The sequence below is a fragment of the Anguilla rostrata genome, chromosome 8 (assembly GCF_018555375.3).
Source record: "Anguilla rostrata isolate EN2019 chromosome 8, ASM1855537v3, whole genome shotgun sequence".
NCBI classification, from domain to species: Eukaryota; Metazoa; Chordata; class Actinopteri; order Anguilliformes; family Anguillidae; genus Anguilla; species Anguilla rostrata.
The window spans coordinates 29539611-29553621 of NC_057940.1; the positions used below are offsets into that span (position 1 = coordinate 29539611).

The 14011-nt window shown below is 42.9% G+C and overlaps 1 protein-coding gene across 1 annotated transcript in view; it reads right to left on the reverse strand.

Moving 5' to 3' along the window:
• The window catches only part of dlgap3 (discs, large (Drosophila) homolog-associated protein 3), a 119247-nt gene that overhangs the window by 38012 nt on the left and 67224 nt on the right, over positions 1-14011 (reverse strand). Inside the window, exon 3 of the mRNA XM_064347625.1 lies at positions 13589-13696. The gene's annotated coding sequence lies outside the window, so the exon portion shown is untranslated. The remainder of the gene's footprint in view (positions 1-13588; positions 13697-14011) is intronic.

Sequence of the window (14011 nt, forward strand, 5' to 3'; positions counted from 1 at the left end):
ACACAATCCAGATTGCCTAAAGGACAGCATGAGGCTCTCGCTCTCATCCAAGCGAACCTCCTGAGGCAGTGGGGCAGCCCCGGGTATCACTTGATGCCATGCCCACAGTCGCTGATCTAATTTACCACAGAAGACATATGGGATCTCTTCATTATTCATGCAGGACTCACTGTTCTACATTTTCATTTGTGTTTGCGTAAGGCATTCTGGGATACCCAGCACAGTTTATTTTACAAACATTACATTTTGCCATTTCCTTCGTCTATCTTTATTGCTAGCCATGTTTCCTTTTTAATAAAACCCAGTTGAACTGTGGCGCTGAAGAGATATATACTGCGGCCCTCCGACTGTCACCCTGCGAGTTTGATTAAAAACTTAGTGACATAAAACTATGGAAGAGGCAAGGGGTCTTATGCCCTCAGAAATGCTCACGTCTCAACTGTAAACACCTCACTGAGAATTATATAAGGCACTTGGACTAGTAAGAGAGCGCTTTGAGTCCGTATTTGTTTCAGTGCTGCTCTTTACTGCATCAAAAAGAAGGAGCACATCTGGGCTGGCAAGGTGCTAGCAGCTGGATGAATAGAAAGGAAGGCTGCATATCTTATGTGTCTGAGGTTACATATTTTCAGTGCATTTACACATCCATCAGGAGGACTTAGCATATTCAGCGACAATTCAGTAGTGAAAAGAGCCAGATCACTTGACTTTTATCGCTGACACCTGTTTTAATCGCAGTTTACAAAAAAGCCATTCTGCGTGATTGCGCTGTAGTTAAATAAGCACTGGATGACTGTACACGAGTATGGTGCAGCTGCAAGAAAGCTGAACATAACTGCTATGTAACCTCTCGCTATGCAGCTTGTCAAGTGAAAGGAACGGGAAGAAGTCAACGCTGGTTCCAATCCACATATCAGGTAACAAAGAACAGCTCTCTCTGTTCCTTCCTCCAACAGTCCACTGTTCTGTCTCAACGAGGGAGATATCTGGCATCCACACTCAGTCAAACTAATTCATATTCTTCAGCTGGAGGATGTGGCTTTCACAGGGAAGGGATAATAACCAGGGATTGGATCTCACTGTTTGGCAAGCTTCTGGGGCACGGGGTGTTTAGCCGGTGAGAGCGGGTGGGCAAGGAAGAGAGAATTATAAAGGTATAGAGGTAGAGATAGAAAGAGATAGAGAAAGAGAGAGAAAGATGGAAATAGAGATAGAGATGGAGATATATATATATATATATATAGAGAGAGAGAGAGAGAGAGGGAGAGGGAGAGGGAGAGGGAGAGGGAGACCATGCTGTGAAATACCGGCCTGCAGTCATATACTAGGACATAAGCCTGTGATAATCCTTGTATCCCATTGTCTCCCATTTTGAAACCAATTAATATCATCTTCAGGCTCACAAAAGAACCTATTGAGGAGAGAGAGGTGTTTGGGGCACAGTCTGTGGAAATGAGAGAGGGGGTGAAAGGGGAGGGGGGAGGTACAGTGAAGAGGGAGCTTCTTGTACTCATACACCTTTAAAGAGAGGGAGGAACAGAAGACTGCGAAGAGTCTACATCGAATCCGTGACACAAAAAGCTTCATCAATGTTGCTGAAACACCATGCGGGGATTACCAGCATTATTCCTTCATTAACAGTCTTGAGGGCCAATGGGAATTGCAGTTATATCATATTCGATGGTGTGCGGAAAGGCTAAGCAGTTAGGAGGTAATTGCATTCCACTCCCAGCATGCAGCACACCTCGCTTCTCATTCTATATGCATAGATATCTCCCATCTATATCTCATGCCTCTCTTGCATATGGTAGCACATTCATGAATAAAGTGAGGTCTCACACTTGCAAATCCAAAGGGGTGACTCACATGGTCAGGAACACACAGAAACAGGGAGAGCGAGTGTGCAAGAAGAGAACGTGAGGTGTGATGGGCAATTTATACTGAAACCAGTCGTTTTCACATTCAGAGCAGCCCTGACTCCACACACACAGTATAATGAGTGCCTGGCCCATACAACCGCCATTCTGCCTGGCTTTACCCACATTCCGAAAAAGTACTGAATGCCATCTTTTCAAAATGGCCTCAAATTGGGTCTGAGGGTACTCTGCATCTGAAAGCCACAGCAGTTGAAATCTTTCCCATGGCTTTGCTTTTCTTCCCTGTGCTTTCTGGCAAGCGAATAAGTCCACAGTACAGTCACATTAGGTTTTTGATACAAAGAGCGCGCAGGAAACGCATGATGTCAGAGAAGTAGATGGTGTTAACGACAAGTAATTTTTCAGTCAAGTCCCCGCCACCCAAGCAATTACATTTTTCAAACTTGATTGACTTTTCCCCTGTCTGGCTTCATGGTAATTGCACAATATGACATGAAATTGCTTTAAGACATTTCCGTATGAATGAACTTGTGCTCGGGTAGTAATGTTACAGCAGTATTGCACTGCTGCTTGATAAAAAAAAAAGTGAAAATCGGTTGTGACGCACACAAAGCAGGGAGCCGCCATGGAGATGTGGATTTCATCTCCTTAGGAAAAAAAAAAGACTTCCAGCCATTTCTGCAGAAGCAAATGTGAGAAGCAAATTTCCTCAGCGAGGTCCAGAAACAGGTGCAGCAATAAGATATACAAATAGATTCAGAAAGCTGGTTAAGAAACAGGTGCAGGTACAGGGCAGAAAAATCCGGAACATTAATGGCCACACTAACAGCGTGTAAAATCTGAAATCTGCATTAAAGTCTCCTGGGGGTCTTCGGCTTCCCACCTGAACGTTTAAATGTTTGAGTCAGCTGATTGTTGCACTAATTAAAACCATCCCTGCCATCCTGGAGAACGTCAGTGCTTCATAAAAAGAGTGCTCGCAAACTCCAAGAGCCACAAAAGCCCAGGCTTCACTGGGCCAGCATCTCTCCTGAGTCAAGGCTTTCTGTCACGTGTGTGTGTGTGTGTGTGAGAGAGAGAGAGAGAGAGAGAGACTCTAATAGGATGTAGAAGACAGGTTGTAACTGAATTCAGGCTTACTGACTGCAAAAAGAGAGGGAAAGCTGGGGCACAGATATCCTCTCTACAGTGTGGTTTGGTGTGCAGCTGTGAGAGCAGGGTAGCCGTGGAGGAGGGGAATGGTTGAGCAAAGAGCAGGTGATGCATAATTAAGCAATTCTGAGAGTGTTTCTGGATCAGTGTGACAGGAACATGACAGCATGCGCTGTGTAAATGCAGATCTGAACAGAAGGGTAGCAGGCCTCTCCACGTGACGGCACCTGAGGCTCCACCACAAGCCCCATTACTCACAACCACTCCAACACAGTATGACTTCCATCCAGTCGGCCACACTGAGACAAGCTTGCCCTCTTGACTCTGTATATATAACTGTTCAAATCAACCAGGTGTGTCTTGTACCGAAAGAAGACTATTACCGTATGCCTCGACATTGGTCATCTTGTGAAACACACTACAGGACAGATAGGACTGAAAAAGCTGTGTGTGTGTGTGTGTGTGTGTGTGCTTGGGGGGCGGGGCATTTACTCCCGTGTGTGCGTGATCTATGCAGGATCAGCTGGCGATATCACTGCCGGTCACAGTGGAGACCCAATCTGCAAAGTGACCATGCATAAGTGCACACACGCGCACGCACGCACATAGACACACACACTCACACGCACAGAGTTAGTGTGTGGACTCAGGCATTCCCATAAAGAACCCAGGAGCCCATTCCCATTCGACCAAACAGTGTATTTTAAACAATTTCAGAAGCCATTTTTTCCCCTCTTCTTCCGTAGTATTACAGCTTATGACAAAATGTACGTGAATATAGTTTGGTATGTGGGAGTGTGCTGTTCACCCAATCCTTTTTCCAGCATCCTGGGGGTATCTTATTACAAATACCTTTTGCCTCCCCCCAATTTCATTTTTCTTACGGCTTATCTTCCAATATCCTTTACAACAGACATCTAATTTAGTTTCGTATGGGCTGAACCATGAATTCCATAATTTCAACCGATGCCTAGAGACAAATAATACATAGGAATCAGCATTTTTATCGCCAGCTACCACTTTTTTTGACCGAATCTTGATGTCTGTTCAAAAAAAATCTCTATATGATTTCAGAAAAAATAAAATAAAATAAATCAGTCTTTGTAAGGTTTCTCAGTCAGGCAGTGAATTTCAAACAAAGATTCAACCATGAACCACTATGAACCAGCCAAGATGTTTACAAAACAAATGACGATGTTTGGACATCATCATCATCATCATCAGGGCGTTGATTAGATTGTCAGATTAAGAGCCAGGACTGCAGAGAACCTCCATACTGTTGGAGATACAGAGCTATGGATGCCAAGTAGGCCATTTGTTTCAGGCCCCAAAAAATTTATTCACACATAATTGAGCACTCTTGTGAGGCTTTTTATTTTTTGATGAAAATCACAATTATTCCTGGGTTCATTTCATTTCATGGAAAGGTCCATTATATTTATTGCATTCATGCTCATTTTTGTGATGTAATCTAATTACCTAATGTTTTTTTTTCTTTTGAATGGAAATATTTTAAAATGTGCTTATTCTTGATTGTTGTTTATTTTTCAGCTATTAAAGGGACAGTTCACTTTCTGGAGTTATTTCATATTATTTCAGTTTTATGTATGCTTTCTATTGTACCAGTTTTGTGTGTGATGAAGGATATTTTAGATCCTTGCTCACACACAAGAGAACTGAAGCCAGTGTCAAGACAATGTAAACACTTGTACCACATAATTTTGTAACTTCAGCTGTCAAAGATATTACCAAGGGAAATACACTTATTTAATCACAAGTAATAGACCACTTGCTCACACACAATGCAAGGAATTTCCACTGCAAGCAATTACCCTCGAAAATGAAAATGAATGAACTTGAAAATGAATGTTTGATTTGGTTTTACAGCTGATGGGGAACATGAGTCAGTGAGTCAGACCATAGTACTGTAACAACCAACACCTGTTGCTTTCCCCATCATTATGAATAAATGAGGTTGTGTGCAACTGAGCTAAATAACCTTGGAAAATTGCAATCAGACAGTAATTTCAAGCCAACAGACGCCTGCAAACATAAACTGCCATCTGCATACATAACTAGACTAAAGTACACACGACAGCACACAACAGACCTGTTAGCATTATAACGCAAACTGGAGTGGCATGTGAGCTGAAGGGAACATTACCTTCTTGTAATAAAGTTGGTGTATAATCTTGCTTTTGTATCAATAGCTCATGCGTGTACAAATATGACAAAACCAGTGCACATGCTCAGTGGGGTTAGCTGGTAAACAGTAGCCTGCTACTATGTAGCAGCCTCAGAGAAACAGTTTGCATGGTGCATGTAAGTACTCATGTTTCCACACACACGTACACATGCACGCATGCACACGCACACACAAACACACGCATGCGCACTCGCACGCACACGCACACACACACACACAGAGTCAACATACTCTCACACACAATTAAAATTCACTCAATTTCCTGTCGTGCAAACATTGTAAAGCCTCCTTAATTAGCACAAGGTCAGTAGTGCCTCGCTTTGCTGTGAAACTGTTATGCATTGAAGCACTTCATATACAAATAGGCACAAGCTACTTTCAGTTAAAACTCCAGGCTAACGCAGAGGCAGTGCGTGCAGAAGCAGTCTGCCTGCTGTCTAATTAAGGAAGTATGATGGATGCACTGGATTTGATTACCGAACCCTGTGGAACTGACTGCTAACTACACGCAGCTCCGCTAACAACTCCCATTTAGATAAAAGAGAATGAAAAGCGCACACAAACGCACCCCTGCAGGGGCATGGTCAGGAAGAGGAATGACCAGGAAGAGAGAGTAGATGAGCCCTCCTTTCAACACTCATAAAAGACAGGAATAAATCACTCGCTCCATGAAGACGGAGAGAACATGAACGGGCTGGGGGTGTGGGGGTGTAATTAATCATCTTTTCACAATTAATAAACCTCCCTGACAGGACCCTGCCATGGCCTGCAATGTTCTTCTGGAAAGAGAGAGCAAGACATTATCTGTTTGAAGAGAACTCGGAGACATGGGTGCACAATCCACAAGATAACATGACCGGGTGCAGGCATGCTGTTCAGAAGGCAGGCATGGAAGCTAATGGTAGATTAATTATTCATAAGATAATTTTTACATGTTAACACGCATTATCCATGGTCAAGACTGACATGGGCATGCTATGGCAGATTGTGCATGCTGGGTCCATGGCAAAGACATTAACGGGGCTACTGAGGCTGCAAATATAAATATAATTGCACTGGGAAAGTGTGAGATCATATTCGCCGTAATGATTAAAAATGAAATGGCTATTCAGCTAGCTAGCCTTATTAGCTATAAAATGATGTATAAAAGCAGTGACAGGTGTTCTATTCACTCAATACCTTCAGTTCCATTTGATTCCAGTTCAGAAACTGCATCTGAAGGGCACCATAGGAAAAGGCTCATGCTAGCATAATAAACTACACACCAAGAGAGCTGACATGTGCACTTTGAACATAATAGAAGTGCAGGGGAGGATAAAAGCAGCTTGCCGTAGCGCAAAGTAGATGGTAGCTCTATGTGTTCACATGCATTTCCAGCTAAAGGTATCAGTGACCTGAGGGGAAAACAACATATTAGAAGGCAGAAAATTGCCAGGTTGTCCTCTGACAAAGCAAAACTGTAAGCTACTGTAAGCCAAAGACAACATGGCTTCTGCAGGGGGAGATCAAATCTCCTGGACTTATTTGAGGTAGACAGAAATTCTTATACCCCAGAGCCGACTACAAAAGATATTTCAGGCTGAGTTATCACAGAAGAACAAGGGGCCACAGGCAGAAATCAGTTAAGGGCAAATTTTGCCCTGAAGTACAAGCATATTTTCCCACACAGAGAGTTGCCAATAGGTGGAACAGTTTTCAAAGACATTTAATAGAAGGAGATACCCTTGGGGTACTCAAGACCAGGCCTGACGGTGCTACACCCTCCTCAGACTGTAGGAGAAATAAAGTTGTTCTCTTCTCTATGATTCTGAAATGCACTTAAGAAATGATTTTGATTGCCTGCCAGCTTTACAATGGCAGGTACAGGGGAATTTTGATTTAATGCAAGAGAATACACTTGAAGAACTAATTCAAAGTACAAGCAGCTTTGAAGTTACAAGAGGTAACTTCACGAACCCCCTAATGTCCCTACATCAGCCACTGTAATCAGCACAATCTTCTGTAAATATCCGAATTACCATTCATTGTAAAGAAAAGCTGTCTGGACCTGTCAGAAACATAGACAGAAACTGAAGTAATATCAAAAATCCCCAGGAAGTGAGTTATCCCTTCAATAACCTGCATGTACAAACTGAGTGACAGCTCCCACCGCTGCTCAGACTGAAAGTCATCAAAAATGCATTTTAACATTTTTCACCGAAGCGACACAAAGCCCAGAGTTTATGATGAACACCTATTAGTTCAGCTAAACTTGGGCCCTTATACAATAAAATAAAATGCTTCAAAGTTGAAATAGTTATGAGGTGGCAGCACAGTGGGACTACAGCAATAGGAACATGTTCTCTGAGAGGGGTGTGGTAGAGCCTTCTGGATCTTTACTGGTCACACCATATCTCTTGCGCTGTGATATGCATGATGGTTACTGTTAACACTCCTCAGTCCTGGTTTGAAGGAAGAGCCAACCGCAGAATCTGCAGAAAACACGTCTTTGTGTCAAGATGGCAGAGACAAGAAGCACTGACATCACTACCATTATAAACAGCCAGTCTGGCATTTGTGTCATGTATAGCCTAGTGACACACAATCCCTCCTCCTGCTCTTCCTGCATGGTTGCTATGCACCACCCAACAGCAACCAAAAAACACGAATAGATCATTATATATACCTCTAAATTGCCTTTTTTTTATAACCACAGTGAGCACAGTTGTGATTAACCAGAAGGCAGATTAAAAACAGGATAATTGTATCAGATAATCTTATGAGATTTGCTTGAGTTTGATATAGAGCTTTCAACACACACACACACAAAAAAAACTGATCACAGCTATTGGACAGAAAGGCACTAATTACTTGTTTTTTGCAGTGTGTGAAGCTGAACGCTTGATGGATGGTAAATTAGTGTGCATTAAGATGATTTTGTCATAGTCTTTTGCTGGGTATGGATCAGCACTGCCACAATGGTGATAATCTCAGTAAGTCGTTCGATAGCCATCTGGAGTCTTTAGGCCACTCTCCTCCTATTCAAACAGATTTGTCGCCAGGCGTGTGCTTCCCTGCTCTGCAGATGAAGAGAGACTGCCCTCCATGACGGCATTACTCACCGTGTAGCGGTTATGACATTTGCCTGTCGCTTGTTGGGTTTTGTAGTTATAAATGAGGTTATTAATGCAGCAAAACCGTGGCCTTTAACAAGCACGTAGCAAGGTTGTTTATTAGCATTTTTCTTACCCCATATGGAGCTGTTAAATGAGCAAAACAGGGAACTAAGAAGCCAGATACATAGGCACAGACAGACAAACAGAGACACACACACGCAGGCGCACAGACGCACACACTCACGCACATGCAAGCATACATACATACAGTATACATTCAACACACAATTACCTCCTTCTTTTGGTAATATAAAAACAACAGAAGAGCACTGCACAACACTCTCAGCCCAGATTTCCCAGATTTGAGGGTTCTGGGCCTGCTGAATGAGGCCAGGGCATTCAGGCACACTTTGAAACCATGCTCCTGGACTCACAGGGCACTAATGCATCCATCTGATAGTACAGGGGAAGATGCCACTGCTGATACACACACAATGCACAATGCTTCCCCTCAATGGCGAAACAGCACACAAGTTCACAAGGCATCCTGTATTCATTGAAGTACAAAAGCATCCTGAGGCCCTATGCCAAAATGGCCAAAATATAAAAGTAAAAGGAGAATTCGGTTTCTCCTCTGCTTGACAAGACTGCTGACATAGCATACCATATGCGTATTTGTGTTTACAGACAAAAGCATTCATGAATGATTATGTAGTGCTTACGAAGGTGCTATATACTGCCTATTAAGGAGTTATTCAGCTCTTATAAAGGACCATTCATAAACAGTGTATTTTGTGCTTTTAACATACTTTTATCTTCTAGCCCACCTCCCCTTCCCTTAAGTGGCTTTTGTCGCTTGTCAGGGCGCCATTGTAAATAAGAATTTGTTCTTAATGACTTGCCTGGTGAAATAAAAATAAAATAAATAAATATTTATATATTTCAACTGAATTCATGGAAATAACCTGGCTCCTCTCCATCCTCACATGTTGTTTGTTTGCCAGACGATTTCATCATAAGGAAATCTAATTTCACCCCCATTACAGGGAGCTGAGCTTTGAGGTGTGATTCTGAGAACAAGGAGTGACAGCTGAGCGTCTGACACGCTGTAGAATATACCTGGACTCATGAGTGACTGTAACTAATTGACAAAATCCCCATTCAGAAGCCGCGGTGCTTAGCTGTTGTGAGAACTGGGCTGTTAAGAACCGTGTCGGTCGACTGCATCTCTCCCTCAGCGCTGGACATGCTGAAACAATAGCTCTGAGATAACGACGCTATGCAGTAAACAGACCTTTCCTCCTGCCCTTCACTGATACGATGATTCATCCACAGGCCATTACTGTTACCGGACTGGGAATACAGACAACCCATTCCAGCTAACCCACCATTAAATATAATAACGATAATAAACAAATAACCGTACCAACTTGAGTCAAGTGGTAATTATAGGTATATATAGGTTTTCCAACACACGCATACACAAAAAAAAAAACAGAGGGGAGTTAGAACTTGGCTAACAACTGAATTACCGCTACCTAACTGACCAGAAGTACCAGAGTGAATTTCCTTTCCTTGCTGATCATTCATTACACTTTTGTGAAAACTTTTTAGGTCATTAATAGTCTTTTCACCCTCCCCAGGCTGCCAAATTTTATCTGCTGCAGTGTTAAAACAAAACAAAGTGGCTTTTTTCCCTTGGCGACGGCTTGGCGATGTTTACCGTGATTAATGAAGGAGGTTTTGTTTTCGTTTGATTGAATAGCATTTTCCCTCAAGAGCGCGCATTGTTTCTGATTGAACACTGGAGCAAGCCTCTCTGAAATGCACAAACTCACTGTCTGTAACTACCTTTGTAGTGGATCATGCAATCCAGAAACCCTTTGAAATGAGGACTGGTGTCAACAGCTCAGAGCGTCAGCACACGAGAGTCTTCGCTGCTGACTTCTGCTGGGTAAAGCATCCAGAACACACGCATACACACTGTGAAGACTGAAAAAAAACACAGCCCTTAGGCAGTATACGATTGGCTTCATCCCAGCAGGAGCCGGGTGGGGTCACCTCAGCAGAGGCCCTGTGGATTACTACTGTACTGGCTAGGCTGCCAATGGCTATTCAGCGGTAGACATGCCTTTCTTCCAATTGGTGCTATCGTTCCCGTATAATCTGCTGTCTGCGGTGTGGGAAGGCCTGGTTACCACACACTTCTGCGGTGTGAATATGGGACCAATCGGTGGTGCTAATTGAAAAGAGAAAAAAAAAAACATGGGGCCTCGCTCAATTCTGTCAGCGATGACTGGGTCACAATGTGAACAGTACTTAAAGAAGAAGAAGAAAAAAAACACAGCTTGACTTATCTGCGGTACATACAGTTGGGCTGAGGAGTGATACTTCAGAGGACATGAAAATTCCCAAATTGCCACTGTGGTCTGACTGCTGTGGGACATGCACCCATGGTATTGTCGACCCTGTGGCATACCCCCAACCAACCGATCCCAGACAATAATATCAAAAAGACCCAGGAGCCTGTAATGAGCCTGTCTTACTCCAGGGGGTGACACCGCCATAATAGCCTCATTATGCTTGACGTAGCGCCATTACACCACTACCGCTCTTCTTACCATTGAAAATGATTAACCTCTGCTGCTCCGGGTAACCACACGGTGACCCCCCCCCCCCCCCCAGGCGCACCATCACCACCACACTGCAGCTTGAGGTGACTTTCAAGGCCCGCTGCTAAACGCACACATTAAACGGGGAGACGCGGGGGCACGCGAGCCCATTAATCAAACAGCGGCCACTGTACACGTCCTCGGACACTTTCACACGACGCAACCTTCTTTTCCTTTTGCACCACGGATATCATGTGGAAGCTCCAACGACGTAACACAAAACCCTGAGCTCTCCACTCAGCTTAGTGGTGGATAAAGGGAGGACATGTTTAAGCCAATTAAGTTAAAAAAAAAGTCTCCTCCAAACGAATTACCTCCAGACATCAGTGGCACGGTCCTAACGTCAGAGCTGTAATGAAAACAGAACGGTCGCGATGCCAAGAATAGACATCTTATTTTTGCACGGCTCGCAGTGCTTAGCTCATAAGGCATCAAGTCTGTGGGTTATTTATACGACAGCGCTTATTCGAAAGAGATTCGGAGATAGAGCTGCATAAGCGTTATGGTTTCTTTTTTTTGTTTTGTTTTCTGCACGGAGACAAGAACTGCGCGGATGAACCCGAAGCATGATTTTGAGAACCAAAGCCCACGAAGAGGGGTCAGCATTCTTACATTCTAAAAAAAATCTAAGAAAGAGGAGAGGTGTAAGTTAACTGGGCGCCTTGGTTCAATGATCTTGCAGATGGTGAAGTGCTTTTTTTTTTTTTTTTTTTTTTCCGGAAATGCAGGGGTCTCCTGAGGACAAACCCAAGCATTGTAATTAACAAAAGGTGTGTTCGCCGTCCAGTTTTCCCTCTCTGTTCTGGAGGGATCGACCAACTCCCTCTGCTAGGCCAAAACAACTGTGCTGGAGAAAACACATCGATCCTCTGACACCCAGAACTTCAACAGGCGCTCATGTCCTAAATAATATATTTCATCATTCCCCTGAATTTGTGAATAACAAAGCAGATAAGTACATAAAAAAAAGAAACTGTGAATGTTGCACCTTTTCATCTGACCTCATTTTGCTTTCAGTAGCCTGTAATATGATTCAGAAATTTTAGCCAGACATAAGCCCTTTTTATTGGCCAACTTCATCACAGTAACATACAAATAAAACAAGGTCCTGTAGAAAATAGGCTAATTTTTAAAAAGTAGATGCTCACTATTGTATAATGTGTGAGTGGTGTTCTTTAAAGCAGGCATGGATTAAGCAAATAAGCCCTCAAGCTTCTTGAAAGCCCTGACAGGTTCTGTAATAAAGAGTTGGCATCCTACACACGTAGCAAGCCAGATAGATGTGTACCCAATACCTGTGTACTTCATTCAGTAAGCTATAATGCACTTGGGGCAGTTAGCAAGCAAGCAAACAAGCAAGCTAATTTGCTGTAGTCTCAATTGTTTGTCAAATTTCAAGTTTTAATATTAAAGGTTGATTCTCTTCAGTGAACAGTTTGCCAACAAGCCAGGCAGTGGTGTGCCATAAGTCAGAATGGAAGTGTTTGACTAAGACTGCTAAAATACATTCTCAATTCACTGGTCACTTTGGGATGTTCGGCATCATCAGAGCAGCACCGTTGCCATTGGCAACTAGGCATTGATGTACTGACGGTTCAAAAACTGCCAAGTTGGAGCTCGGGAGTAGTTCACAGCTTTGCTTCAGACTACAAAGCGGAATTCTATCAACGCCTGAAGCAAAAAAAAGTTTAATTAGAAGTCATTAAAAATGATCCCCCCCAAAAAAATGATTTGCTCTAAAAATGTATTTTTGGCTGTCATTGGGGACGAAGGAAACAATTTCCAATTATATTTATTTCCCTTTGATACTAATTCAAAGGGATTCTCTGTTCATGTACAATCACTGCTCCCCCACACCATTTCACTTGTGTCAGTTATAATTTCAGGGTCTTTGCAGAACACCACATTATGCTGTGCTGTCACAACGTATTTGCTAAGAGAACTAAGTTCAGTGAAACATAACTGAACATAACACAACATCACAAAAAATTCAAACTAAAAATCAGAAAAATGTTAATTGAGACTTTTGCCTGAGACGCAGCAGATGAAAAGTGGACTGTTTAGTTACAAAGCTAATGAATGAAGCAAGGCTGCTGTAACATATTGCATATTCCCATACGATCTTTTCCATGAGCTCATAAAAAGTCAAACAGGAGGAGGATGCTGAATTCCCTCTGTATTTGATGTATATGCAATAAATAAAATATTAGCAGTTTACCGGGATCATGTGCACATCTTGGAGAATTAAGTAAAACAAAGTGAACCACACCACTTGGGTCCCACCCCCACTTTTGTTCCAGAAATGTTTCCAAGAATACTGAGCAGCAGAACATAAGTTAGAATAGAATTATTAATTTAATTTAGTTTTAAGATTTAGAGATCAAACAGCCAAGGAGGATAAAGATACCTTAAAAGAGACCTGTTTTCTTTTAACAAAAGGAGATTGCTGTGGAAGAATCAGACCCAGGTACATTGATGTGGGTATTATTCCAGGACAACGAAGCAAAGGACCATTTGAAAGACACTGAATGGCATGCACAGTAAGGAGTTCATGTTTTCTGCAATCTGACCATCGCTTGTACTTACTGCCTTGCCATCTGGAAATTGTTGTCCATATCTTGGTTTAGAAGAGTCTTCTCTGATCCCAACAGCACCAGCTCCAGTGCAGAGTTTATCACAGGCACTCCACGGAATCTGCAAGGAACATGGAGAGCGAGGGTCATCGGCAGTGGCAATGGCTAATTTACACAAACCAGGAAGCATGCTTTAGTACCCGTGAGCTGTGAGAACGTGTCCGTCGATTCTGAAGCTGAAAAACCTGATTCTCAAACCTCAGCCCTGTGCCCCAGAAAACACAGCTGTGCACAGGGAACTGCTCCTTCACGTGAGGCGAGCAGCCATCGGAGGGACTTCTCCAGAGCTGGCTTCACAGAGAGCCAAACGGACTGTGTGCGCTTTTAAATCACACTCCTCAAGGAATTTGGACGCATGAAATCCTTTAGGTTGCTT